Raw genomic sequence first — 14393 nt, forward strand, 5'->3', positions numbered from 1 at the left:
ATACATACATACATACATACATACATACATACATACAGTATGTAACATGTGGTCACCAAGGTCAATTTTGACGTCACTGTGGGCACAGTTCTTGAACTCTTCGATTAATATGAATTGTCTAAGTTTGTCATTGTCTTTATCAGTCGTTTTAGATGCACACCACCTGTCAGATAGTTGTTCCTTTTCACTAGCGAATTTGATATGGGTTTGGCTTATTTCTTTTTGCAATTTCGAAACATCGGTAGATATTCCTTAGGTACCAGCTCATAACCCTTCAAGATACATTCCTTGACCAAACCACAATCAGAACTTGCTTCCACCGACAGTGAAGTATAAACTTCACAAGCTTTGCCAATAAGTACACTCTGTAATAACAAGCTTTGCCAATAAGTACACTCTGTAATAACAAGCTTTGCCAATAAGTACACTCTGTAATAACAAAATCCGGTGCTCCTCTTGGCTATTTTTAAATTCTAGGCAATTGTTTTCAAAATATGAAAAATAGTGATCTACATTTGTTTTCTTTAAAAGGCAGTACTAATCTAGTATTTACTGTAACATCTAAAAGTGAATTTTCATGAGTGAAGTGCTTTTTACCTGCCAGTTCTAATTCTTTTCATTTTAATTGCATTTGCATCTATGTTTCTTCTTTTTGTATTTGCTACAACATCTTCCTGTCTTCTCTTTCGTTTTCTTTTTCAAGCATTTGCAGTTTAATTTCTATTTCTTTTTCTTCTTTTTCACTTTGTTTCTCTCTTTCTTCTTTCTGAATTTGACTCTCTCTCTCTCTCTCTCTCTCTCTCTCTCTCTCTCTCTTCATTGAAGCTGTGTCTCTCTTTTTCATTTTTCCATACGTAGGAATCTACTTATAGACCTTATGTAATTTTTACGTTCTTAACAGACTCATGACACGTAGGAAAAATCTAACAAACGATAAGCTGTACAATTTACAACCATGAATAAAAACTACAACAATTTAATAAAATTATGCACCAGGAGTTCCATAAAATATAGATATAAATAACAGATAGAAAATATATTTATTATGATCTTACACGAAATTAAATTGTTTTTAAAATTCTGTGTGTAGTACATGCAAACACAATTTGTGGGTGGATTCATGTACAGTTAAAAGAGCTTTAAAAGTTATATTTCTATAACGCGGGTTCTCTGACAAGTTAATAATAATTCTTAGTTTGTTATGTAAAATCATAACTTTTTTATTTTAGCACGTACGTTAAAAGTCGAAAAGATTATTTTGAACATGTTTATCTCGGCAATATGTTTGATTTTTGTGGAGTCTATCATTATCGTACATAAATAAATTGTTTGAACAATTTTCCTTGAGTGATACAAAAACCGTATCTTTATAACATCAACAATAGTTAATTAGATTTAATTATTCTTGCTAGCATATTCAAAATAAAGTTTTATTGCATCACTCAGTATTTTTTCAATATTTTTTAAATATAATTTAATCCAAATATTTTCTACGTTTTCTCGTCATCTTTTCATCATGTTCGAAAACCATATTTATAATTTTATTATGTCCTAAGGGCATAACAAGAAAATGAAAGAACAACAAGTATTCTATAATCCAAACTATAAACATATTTCACTAAAATACACAGACCAATAACGTGAAAGAATTCAAAATAAATTACAGTGTGCTATATATTCCTACAACATTCCTAAATGTACTATTACTTCAACCGTAATCTGGAAATGTTCCAAAAGTATTCGGAATTGAAAGTTCTAACGCATTTATGCGCCAGCACGACATAACAATCATTGTTTCAATATCGAAAAGGTTTTACTTGAATTCAAGGTAATTCCAAAGAGTATACATTCTCATAATTGGTTCTCGGTAATTCAAGATTTTAATATATATATATATATATATATATATATATATATATATATATATATATATATATATATATATATATATATATATATATATATATATATATATATATATATATATGTGTGTGTGTGTGTGTGTGTGTGTGTGTGTGTGTGTGTGTAAACTAAGTAACAGAAAGAAGCGAAACCAACAAGTTTTGTACAACTTAACAAATACTTTATGAAAATTGAAGAAGAGCATACAGTATTATGATTTGATTAGAAATTAAATTAGTTCTGTCAAAGTATAAAAAAACAACCTTCTATTTTCACAAGAATGAAATGTTCCGTATAAATGTCAAATCCAACCATATGCTGGGCCACAAACAGTCCTGATGTATCAGATTGCCGTTGTTTAGAACTCCTTTGAATAATTCATAATAGTTCCAAAATAATAGTATAGTCCAATTAGCACTTTCTATTTCCACTTAATAATCCAAACAAGTGTTTTTCCTTTCAAATAATGCATAAATACAACATAAAATATGTATGCAGACTTAATGTTACAACACGAACACAAGAAATAAGAATAAGAAAACTGCCTAGTCTTAGTTCCTTATATAGGGACGAAAAGGCTTGGCATCACTACTCCAACGTAAAATATCCCAAATTTCCTACATCGTAAAAGAACTCTCATAATTTAACCTATCCAATGGAAAAACTAACTTAATATTTCTAAGATGCCACATGACCAATTGGATAAAGGCTGAATCTTGTCAACATATTTACTAATAATTTTATTATTAGTAACTGTAAGCATATACGTAAGAATCTATTTATAGATCTAATGCCATTTTAATTTCGTAGCATATTAAAATAGATCGTGCGCATGTACGCGAAAATACAGCTATAGATAATCACTACAATATACAGTCATGAATACAGTTTTAAAAATTATACATAACAATCCAAGTCTTTGAATAATTTTACAATAATCCAGTAAGCTACTGTCTGCTTAAAATAAACGTGCTAGCTCTGCAATTACAACGAACAAAGTATAAATAAATCAAAATCCTTATAGTCTCTAACCATATAATGAAGGACTTAAATTCCTTTATACAACCACTTAATGCACAGCTAATAAACAATTCGAGGTCACTAGTGGATATTCCAAATATTTAAATAGTTTTATATCGTGAAATACTTGGCAGTCAAAAACTTGAATCTGTATTATTTAACAGTCACCAGCTAGAGCATTCTGACCTGCCTAGAGTACATATGTTCACTTAAAATCACGTGATGCTATTTTGACCTCATGGCCTATTTATACCACGTGATGTTGACGACCTTGTTAATCATTTGAATTCGTACATTATACTACAACGACGTGACATCACCTCTCTAAAGTGCATTGTATAGTGTTAGAATACCAAAACACTGTCTTTAACTAAATGACTCAAATAAAATATATATTGTAAAAATACTATAAATGATAAGATACCCGAAACAACGTCATGTGTATCACGACGTGATACATTCTTTCTGAGTCTATCCCTATATTTGGAATATAGTTAACAAATACCAGCTGTAAATTCTAATGGAGTCTATTGCGATATTTGATGCATATAGTTAAGAGATATCAGTTATAAATTCTAATGGAGTCTCTCACGATATTTCATTCATATAGTTAAATGGAGTCTATTAAGAGATAAATTCTGATGGAGTTTATCGCGATATTTGATGCATATAGTTAAGAGATATCAGATGTAAATTCTAATGGGGTTTATCACGATATTTCATGTATACAGTTAAGAGATATCAGATGTAAATTTTGATGGAGTCTATCACACACGATATTTGGTACATATGGTTAAAATGTATCACACACGATATTTTGGTAGATATGGTTTCAATGTAGCAGACGTACAACTAAGATACCTTTATATTTGCATCTCTCAAAACAGTCAGGTGTTTTTGGTGGAATAATATGGTTACAATCTGATGATGGTACAACAATTTTATAAACTATTACGACATTAAAACTAGAATAAATGTCACTGTCACCAAAAAGTAATAACACAAATAATGCAAAAATTACATTCAAATCGACAAGGGATTAATTACAAAAAGTAATAACACAAATAATGCAACAATTGCATTCAAATCGACAAGGGGTTAATTACAAAAAGTAATAACACAAATAATGCAACAATTACATTCAAATCGACAAGGGGTTAATTACAAAAAGTAATAACACAAATAATGCAACAATTACATTCAAATCGACAAGGGGTTAATTACAAAAGAAAATCCTCAAGATCATAAACTTTGGAAGAAAAATAAAAGCAGGTAAAGAAAAACAATATTTTAAAATGCATAAGACGCAAAGACAGCATTGCTTGCTCTAAATGGTTCCAATTTTGAAGAATTATTTTGCTGTATATTAAAAACAAAGATAATACGATCCAGGGTATGATTAATAAATCTAAAACACAATATTAGTTCCTGAGGATATAATGATATCAAATATATAAAAATATATCACAATTGTTTTAGTATTGATGCTCCTTGTGTACAACATGACGTGTTAGATGATACCGATTATCTAATAGCACTACAATTTACTGAAAAAGCAAATAAAAATGGACTATGGTCAATTTACTTGAGAAATAACCCTAACCCTGGAAACGCTAAACAAAATGAACAATATACTCGTTAAATAAATATACTGATAAATATTCAACAGATGTTACTGATCATCTTGTCCATTATAATAAACACAATGAAAAATATAACGATCTTAATTAATTATGAAAAGAAAAACAAAACAAAAACAATAATTATTTAAATTGACCATAAAAAATATTATCACTAGAAATTTTGATAGAATCGAAGAGCAAATTTCATATTCTATTTCTCAATTACTGGTGATATTAATATCAACGAAATAACAATTATGTTCAGCAGTATTGCAATTTGAAAGAAATATCTGTAAAAGTGTTTTACAATTTATGGCTGGAAATTTAAAGCTCTTTTTAACAATCAGTATTTATGGACAGATAACTTAACATCATATGATGCCCCGGATTTTAATAAAGCATTATATTATCGTGATGATCCCCGGATGTTAATGAAGCATTATATTATGGTGATGATCCCTGGATGTTAATGAAGCATTATATTATCGTGAAGATCCCCGGATGTTAATGAAGCATTATATTATGGTGATGATCCCTGGATGTTAATAAAGCATTATATTATCGTGATGATCCCCGGATGTTAATGAAGCATTATGTTACCGTGATGATCCCCGGATGATAATGAATCATTATGTTATCGTGATGATCCCAGGATGTTAATAAAGCATTATATTATCGATCTCCGGATGTTAATGAAGCATTATGTTATCGTGATGATACGTATACTTCATAAAATCGTCTAGCACTTTTTAATAGTATTCACTCTCGATCCGATAATCAAGATATGTCTTGCTGCATGTACAAAGTATATTTAGCATGTACAAAGTATTTTAAGCAAATTAAAATTAAATATTTGAATCACGGTTACAAAAACAAACTGGCTGTCTTGTATTGAATATTAACATAGAATAGATTACCTGATCATTTAACAACATCAGTTTTTAAAATCTTTTGAAAATCTATGATATTCATATAATGATGAATGGAATGCTTCTACCCCAAATAGCAATGATAAAATGTCTTTTAAACAAAATCGTGTTGAATTAACCATATCACGAAATTGTAGTGTTCTGAATGATAATTATTCGATTCCTGTTCTTCTGTTGACCCGGAAGCGTTCCCATTTCCGGTTGAACTTGAAAATATTATCAAAGAACCACCACTGCCAGGACGATCTTATCTTATGAACTCAGTGACACACTGTACCTCAGATCCTTATAAAATTTCATTAAGTGTTCCACCTATATCAACTATGTTAAAATATACAATACATAACAATCACAACTCCAATAGCGCTGTGTTAAAATATACAGTACATAAAAATGACAACTCCAATACCCGTTGGTTATAAATAATTGTTGATAATTATACATTGACCAGTGGAGATTCAATGTACAATAATAAGGGATATACAAATTGGATACACATTTTGAAGACTGATGGTATATCAATCATGGCTTAACGGCGAGGGTTCATGGTGGTCAAGATACAATCGATCATTTAAGAACATAATTTTATTTTTCAAGAAAAGGAGCAAGACCAAACGACGATATTCCAAGACCAGCATCCAAATCTCAATAACATGTGTTATCCAAACAAAAAGATAAATGATTTCATGATAAAGCATTACTTAAATTTGAAATAACTTTTAAACGAATGGAAACGTTTGTTTTATTTAGGATATCATCTTTACATGATGGATACGTTTGTTTTATTTAGGATATCATCTTTACATGATGGAGCATATTTAGATATATCTCGATAAAATGCAACGCTGGCTGGAATCAAGCTATAATTTGTAAACATTGTTAGATGATGAGAACGCTATTACACTAACAATGATGAATGATACTAAAGTTAGCATATATTTATTCTAAGAATTTATTTAAACATAAAGCATTACCTGGACAAGTAGGAATTTTGTGTTTATAAAAAAGTTGGATATTGCTGTTTATAAAATAATATCATGTCCACAAAAGAAATAAGGAAATCATTTCAAAAGGTCTTTTGGCTACACGGTTAGAAAAATAAATATTCTAGAAAGAGGTAAGTCTACATATTTGGAAGCCTTGTTACACGAAATAAATTTACAGGAATAAATTGATGAAAAACAAGATGAGCTAATACAAAAAAGCAAATGAGGACCTTCGATTGATTGCAGAGGACTACAAGCTATTATTATACTAATATAATTACCATAAGAATACAAGCTATAATTATACTAAAGTAATTACCATAAGAATACAAGCTATTATTATACTAATGTAATTACCATAAGAATACAAGCTATAATTATACTAATGTAATTACCATAAGAATACAAGCTGTAATTATACTAATGTAATTACCATAAGAATACAAGCTATAATTATACTAATATAATTGCAATAAGAATTCAAGCTATAATTATACTAATATAATTACCATAAGAATACAAGCTATAAGTATACTCATATAATTATCATAAGAATAAAAGCTATAATTATACTCATCTAACTACCATAAGAATACAAGCTATAATTATACAAATGTAATTACCATAAGAATACAATCTATAATTATACTAATGTAATTACCATAAGAATACAACCTATAATTATACTAATGTAATTACGACAAGAACACAAGCTATAATTATACTAATGTAATTACCATAAGAATGCAAGCTATAATTATACTAATATAATTACCATCAGCTAAAGCTATAGAGGCGCCAACACAACCGCCATTACGACAATCTGAATTTTTGTTATGTTTCGTAACTACTTGGAAATAAAACCTGTATAGTTCAAATCCAACTTATGGAAAGTTTAAATTATGCAGTTTTGATATTTGTACCAAATGTTTTAAATAGTACAAAACAATATCAATTAAGACTGACAAGAGCTGAAGTTTGGTACAGCTGGTTTAATATTACATCAATAAATAAAATAATATTTGTAAGTATTTTGATGGTAAACGTTGGGATAAAATATGACACCAAGAGCTTATAATGATTCGCTTAAACAAAAAATTATGTTAAAATCTGGGGACCGACCGGTAAATATAACTGTAATAAATTTGCTGGTAATAATAATGGATTACACCCAAATGTCTTGGTAACTTCTACACAAAACTCGTTACCTGGAGTTTTAGTCTAAATGGACTAATGTAACTACATATAAAAACCATCAAATATTAACAATTACAACAATATAAAGTTGATGATCGAACAACGGACGTTTATCATATTATTTATATGTTAAATAATTTTAAATATATAATTATTGTATATTATATATGTCTATATATATATATATATATATATATATATATATATATATATATATATATATATATATATATATATATATATATATATATATATATATTCATAAACCATGCACGATACGGAAAAAATATAACATGAAGTTCAGTATTTGGTTTGCTTGATTCGCTGAAAGGAGTTTTCAGGAAATACAAAAATGGAAACCATCAGGCTTCCAATGATAAACCAATAACGACAAATATTAGTAACATCAGGCAGTACAAAGTGGAAACTAGCAGACTTCCAATTATAAACCAATAATGACAAATATTAGTAACATCAGGCAGTACAAAAATGGAAACCAGCAGGCTTCCAATGATAAACCAATAACGACAAATATTAGTAACATCAGGCAGTACAAAAACTGGAACAGCAGGTTTCCAATGCTAAACCAATAATGATAAAATTAGTAACACCAGCACTGCGAAGTGCAACAACAACAACAGGGGCAAAAGCTGGAGAAAAAAATCACACGCAATATACTGGACAAAATAACAAATTAATACCCAAGATAACAGAAATATATAAAGATACTATCAAATGATAAGCCTCAAATTATTTATTTTTTGCAAGATACAGCTAAAATATCAAGACAAAATAGTCCAAAGAAATACTTAATAACATGATGCGTATTAGTAATTTGATACGTGGTAGTTGGATAAATAAAAATATAACCAGATCCAAAACCTTTTTTAAATAAATGTTACATTATGATGGAATAATGAAATTATACGAACTTATATAATTATATCACATATATGTCATAAACAATATCACCGTATCTGGATTTATCTCACACAAACAAGTACTAGGATTGGATTGTGTCATAAATCAAATGAAGATGAAACGCATCAGGAACTAACATGATATGGTTCAAAGATACCTTTGATGACTGGCCTGATATTTCAAAACAAAATAATCGGTGATAAGCTTCCAGCCGCAGGAGCAAATTTGCGTGCTGACGTAAATAATATTTCAGGAACTCGTGTTAGATAAAATTACAGGAGCTGATGCCAAAATAATAATACTTCACGGTATTGATGCGATTGGTAATGATGATTTTTCAAGAAGACAACTTATTAGCAAAGGCAACAAAAATAATTATTTTGCAGTTGTCAAGTACATTTGTATTATTTGGCGATAGTACATCAATGCTTATCTGGGTTAAAGCAAACGATAAGATTAGACGAAATCCAAATCTTAATTATATTATGACAGCACATAGAATAGCGATTACCCTAGTAGCTTATTGATGTCAAAAATGGAATTATCACTATTTGATATAGAATCCATATTGGTTTGTAAGTATATTACAAAATCATACTTTGAGCAAATTAAAATATATAGAAAACAATATAATACAAATATATTAAATCCAACATGCAAAATTATTACAGAACCATTTAAACAAATTTTCCGAGATGTTTTTATTGCATTCAAGAGTCTGGATAGATATAGCACCTTCTAAACAGTAACATATTTCGATAATGCAAAACCTAGAAGAATAGATGTGTTGAGTATCCTGAGATATTATTACAATGCAACTTAATACAAGGTAACTAAAATTAAACAAGAGCATATACATTTTTCCATTGCTGTCGTGATACGGGTTCTGAAATGTCAACATATTTGATTCTGCAATACTATGCCCAACATTTCATATTCATGTTTTAAACACAACGAAAACCGCCAGATGACTACATGTGTACTAAGTGGAATTTATTTACGCTATGATGCAAAGGTTGATGGAGAATATTATTCTATGGGTTTTTATAATAAGAATGAAGGAAAAATAAATTAAACTTAAAGAGTTCTTAAAAATGAAGACTTCATTGGTAATATAATACCTTTACTACAACTGGCTGCTCCATATTTATTAAAACCTGTATTGGAATCATTATGATTAGCAGCATATACTGGTTTGGAGAGTGCTATAACAAAAAAGCTGTAATAGGTTCTGGTTTGACCCCACAAATTAAGAAATAAAAAAAGTTTAATAAAATGGTCAGAAAAATATTTAAGTAGAACTGGGTTGTGAATTTTATTTAAAGAACTAATACTGTATATGAAAATGCCTTATCTGATTAAACCTCAGCAGATATTAGAAAGACAAGATATGTGAAAAGTGGACACGTTGCAATATGCCTTTAAGAAGACAAATTACATGGTTTGATAAAGTGATATTATAGTTATAGATTAATACAATACACATAGTGGTTGTAAAAACAACATAAAAGTAGTCACAAAACCAATAACAAAAATCAAACATACATTAGGCTGAGGGAAAATTCATGACCAAGACACTTCAGAAGAGAAAAATATTGTCTAAGCTAAATGTGTGTGTGTGTGTGTGTGTGTGTGTGTGTGTGTGTGTGTGTGTGCATGGTCACAAGAAGAACAAAACACTTCCTTATAAAATAATAAATTAGTAAGTTTGAAAAAAATTCAAAATTTTAATTTGTAACCTGTTTTATGTGCGTCAATAGGCAACGTTTTTATGTAACTAATTGTGACGCACATATTTTATTTACATCACTATATTGTATCGTTTGTTTTTGGTTCACGTTTTTAATGCAAAATAAGAAGAACATTTTGTTTAGTTTAATTTTGAAAACATTCAAATTATTCGCTAAAAGATGATGCTAAGATAGTATGTTATGTGAAAATACATGGTAAGTAGTAAATGGGGATAGATTAGCGTCAATGGGAATTAGCATTACAGAGACCCCTGGGACAGATTAGCGTCAAGGGAAATTTAACATGGAGAAAAATCGTGGGTCAGATTAGCGTCAAGGGAAATTAACATGGAGAAAAATCGTGGGACGGTTTAGCGTCAAAGGAATTTAAACAGGGTGAGACTTCATAGCGTCAAGGGAAATTGAACATGGGATTTTGTTTTTAAAAATTTTTTTAAAAAAGGGGTAGGCAATGGAAAGGCTATCTCTTTTCGAGAAATATGGCTGGCCCTGAAAAGGGCCTTTGGGTTTATGTTGATATTAATATTAACATAGATGGCATCTGTCACATCTTCTTCTTCTTCTTCTTAAACTCCTTCTAACTGCCGGTCCATACACAAGTACCCTCTTGAGACATCCTTGTCTTTCTATGTAAACTCTCCTCATCCATTGACTAGTATCTGTCCTATCAACAACAGTCCACTTGGACCTGACATACATGAGCATGTCCGTCCTAAACATCATGAAAGACACAAGGGTGGATGACTCAACTGTGGTCCACATCTTGAAGCGACGAGAATAGGTGAATCAATGCAGTGAACTGCGCTTATTTATAGGTACAGGAAGGATTGAAACGGACTGAATTCATTCACCAATCCGAACACGCGTTACAAAATTCAGTCAGCTCGCATCCAATCCGAAGAGAGCAGTCTGTGACGTCACGTGGTCTATATAGATTAGCGCTTGTGTGCAGTCAATCTATGCGACAGTGATTCAACATGACGGAAACTCAGAAAACGATCCATTGGGGTGCACCAGCAGGGGAGACTGCCCAAGGGAACCCGGACTTACTTTCAGAAGAGGTACATTGGGATTTTGTGGATTTTCTTACCTTGCAAGAATTTGTTCCGGAACCTTCGTCTCATTCTTCATTACCGCAAGTGGAGAATTTTAGACAGAGACAGAAAGAAGAATTGGAGAAATTTATGCAACGACAAAAGGAAGCGGAACAAGCTTTCTCCTACAGCAACAGCAACAGCAACAAGAAGAGGTAAGAAAAAAACAACAGCAACAACAGCAAGAAGAAGTAGCAGCAAAGAAACAAGAGGGTGAAAATCAAACGGCTACGGTACTGTTGGACATTTTAGCGGAGTTAAAAAGTCTGAAACAAATGTATCAGACTTCTTTATCACGACCGAAGAGAATACGACCTTCCCGAGCTAAACACGCCAACCCTGTGACTAAGCCAGTCGTACCACCCTTAGTGATTTCAACCCAATCATCAGAAGTAGGCCTTGGCCGTGGCAAAGGCTTAAGGCAGTTAAAGTTGACTGGTTAAACTCACTCCTACACCATAAAGAAAAAAGGCCCTTTTCAGGGCCACCCACATTTCTCGAAAAGAAATACAATTTCAATTTGCCAATAACTCAAAAATAAACCCCACCCATTTTACCCTTATAGTACGTGTCTGTGTATGAGTGCGTGAGTGTAGCTTCTTATTTTAAAATCAAAACTCAAAGACACTTACCTTATATCATTCATGTATTCTTTTCTCCATTTTTTACAATCCAATTCACAATTCACCACAGAACACTTTAAAAAGTTCGTACACTTCTTCTTTCTCATTATTTAGTCTCTCTGTTTTTTGAATTTCTTCACCGTTTTTTCCTCATTTTCTTCCCTTCTTCTTTTCTTCTCCTGTTTCTTTGCCTCTTTTAAATAGAATTGTCTTCTTTCTTCCTCTTCTTCCTCTGAAGAATCCCTCTCTTCTTTCGAAGAATCCCTCTCTTCTTCCGAAGAATCCCTCTCTTCTTCTGAAGAATCCTTCTTTTCTTCTGACTCCTCTTGTTTCTTTTTTGGGCAATCTGGAGACCAATGTCCTTTTTCTTTACAATAATAACAGGTATCTTGACTTTTGTCTTTTTTAGCCCCTGTTTTTTTTTCTTTTTTGACGGTCTGGACACTCTGAAGACCAATGCCCTTTCTTCTGACAGATATAGCAAGTATCTTGACTTTTATCTCGAAAGGAAGGAGAGTAGTCCGTCGGCTGGTCTGAAGAGAATTTTCTAATGACCCCTCGCAAAGCTCTGACGAAACGTTCCATCTGGGTAGTCTCTTCCATCGTTGTGCTCGGCTTGAGAGTGAAATGAATAGTGAAAGGACAAGACACACACCCTTTTTATATACGCTGGTTTGCCAAGACTATAAATTAGTCTATGGTGTTTAAACTTAAGTCATTTGACGTTTTGCACTCAAGATGAAACGATCCCATTCATTCGAGAAGAAAGAAGAAGAAGAAAGTAAGAGGCAGAAACGTGATCTATCGCCTCGTACCAGGGCTGAAATCTTGGCACAAATTCATGCCAGTGATTTTGAAGAGGACATGAGTGAACCAGAATCCGAACCCTCTAAACAAAGTTCACCACCCTTAGTCAACCCTGAAAAGTACTATTCCATTCGAGAGACGGAAAAGCGCTCCTCTAGAAAATTTAGAACCACGGCTTACACCTACACAGTGAAGTTTAAAGATTTCAAGGCCGACGTACCCTTGGAGAAAGCAGAAGGGTTTATCACCGAGATGTGGGATTCTTTGCTCACCTCACTCAAGCGACAATGTCAAGCCAAAGAAGACGATCGCTTGACACTATCCATAGATCACGACGGTTTGAAATCCCCTGTTTGGATCGAGTTTAGCAGACCCGCAGAACTGACCCCTTCCAAAGTCATGGACAAGATACAACAGGTGCAACAATCTAATGACCAGTTTGACATCACCGATGGTAAAGCCACACTGAAAATGGCCCACGTCTCTCCTCCTCAAGGAACTGGATGCAAAAAGATGTTATTGGTGGACGACCTTCGCAACACCAAAAAGAGTCTCGTCCGAATTAACAACCCTCAAGACCAGATGTGTTTAGCCCGTGCCATCGTGGTGGGACGAACCTATGCCAACAAGAACGAAACGGTAGAATGGAAAAGAACCTGGAAAACTATTCAACAATCCGACCGAGCCAAACAACGAAATGAAGCAGAACTCCTGTTACAACAAGCCGAACTGTCCAAAGACACACCCTGTGGCATTCCTGAGATGCAAAAATTGCAAGATGCCCTAGCTCCACGCTACACCTTGAAAGTGCACCCTCAAGAAATGCGTGGAACTCTGTTGTTTCGAGGCTAAGATTTTAAGGACGGAAAATACATTCATGTCTATCATCACGATGACCATTTCGATACCATTACCAGTATCACTGGATTCCTGGGATACGGTTATTATTGTGAGAAATGTGACTATGGTTATAACAATCGAGAGCAACACAAGCATTGTGGAATGAAATGCCCAGGATGTTTGGCCTCTCCACCCTGTCTGAGCGAAGGACCAGTGCCTTGTTCGACTTGTTTGCGCACGTTTGTCAGTCCTACCTGTTACCAACAACATCTGAAGACGCAAGGTTCACAGCAGAAATGTGCTTGTCAACTGCTGAGATTGTGCCCTACGTGTAGACAAGGCATACGTACCAATAGTACCAAGGCACACGTATGTTCAGGAAAAAAAAATGTCACATTTGTCACCGCATCGTGGACTTGGAACACCAATGCTACGTGCAAAAATACCAACCCCCACCAGAGAAAGAGGACGGTCACAAGAAGAAAGGCAATTTCATCTTTTTCGATTTCGAATGCATGCAAGAGACCGGCATTCACATTCCTAATTTCTGCGTGGCTCATCGAGCGTACGAGAAGTGCATTCAAGAACCTATCTTCAGTCATTGCCCTCACTGCAGCAAGATTCCCGGAGGGCGTGAAAAAATCTTTCGGGGACCAAACACGTTAGCCGATTTTGCCAAATGGTTCTTAGACCCCATCGAC

This window comes from Sinohyriopsis cumingii, chromosome 19 (assembly GCF_028554795.1).
Source record: "Sinohyriopsis cumingii isolate HCF-2022 chromosome 19, ASM2855479v2, whole genome shotgun sequence".
Taxonomy (NCBI): Eukaryota; Metazoa; Mollusca; class Bivalvia; order Unionida; family Unionidae; genus Sinohyriopsis; species Sinohyriopsis cumingii.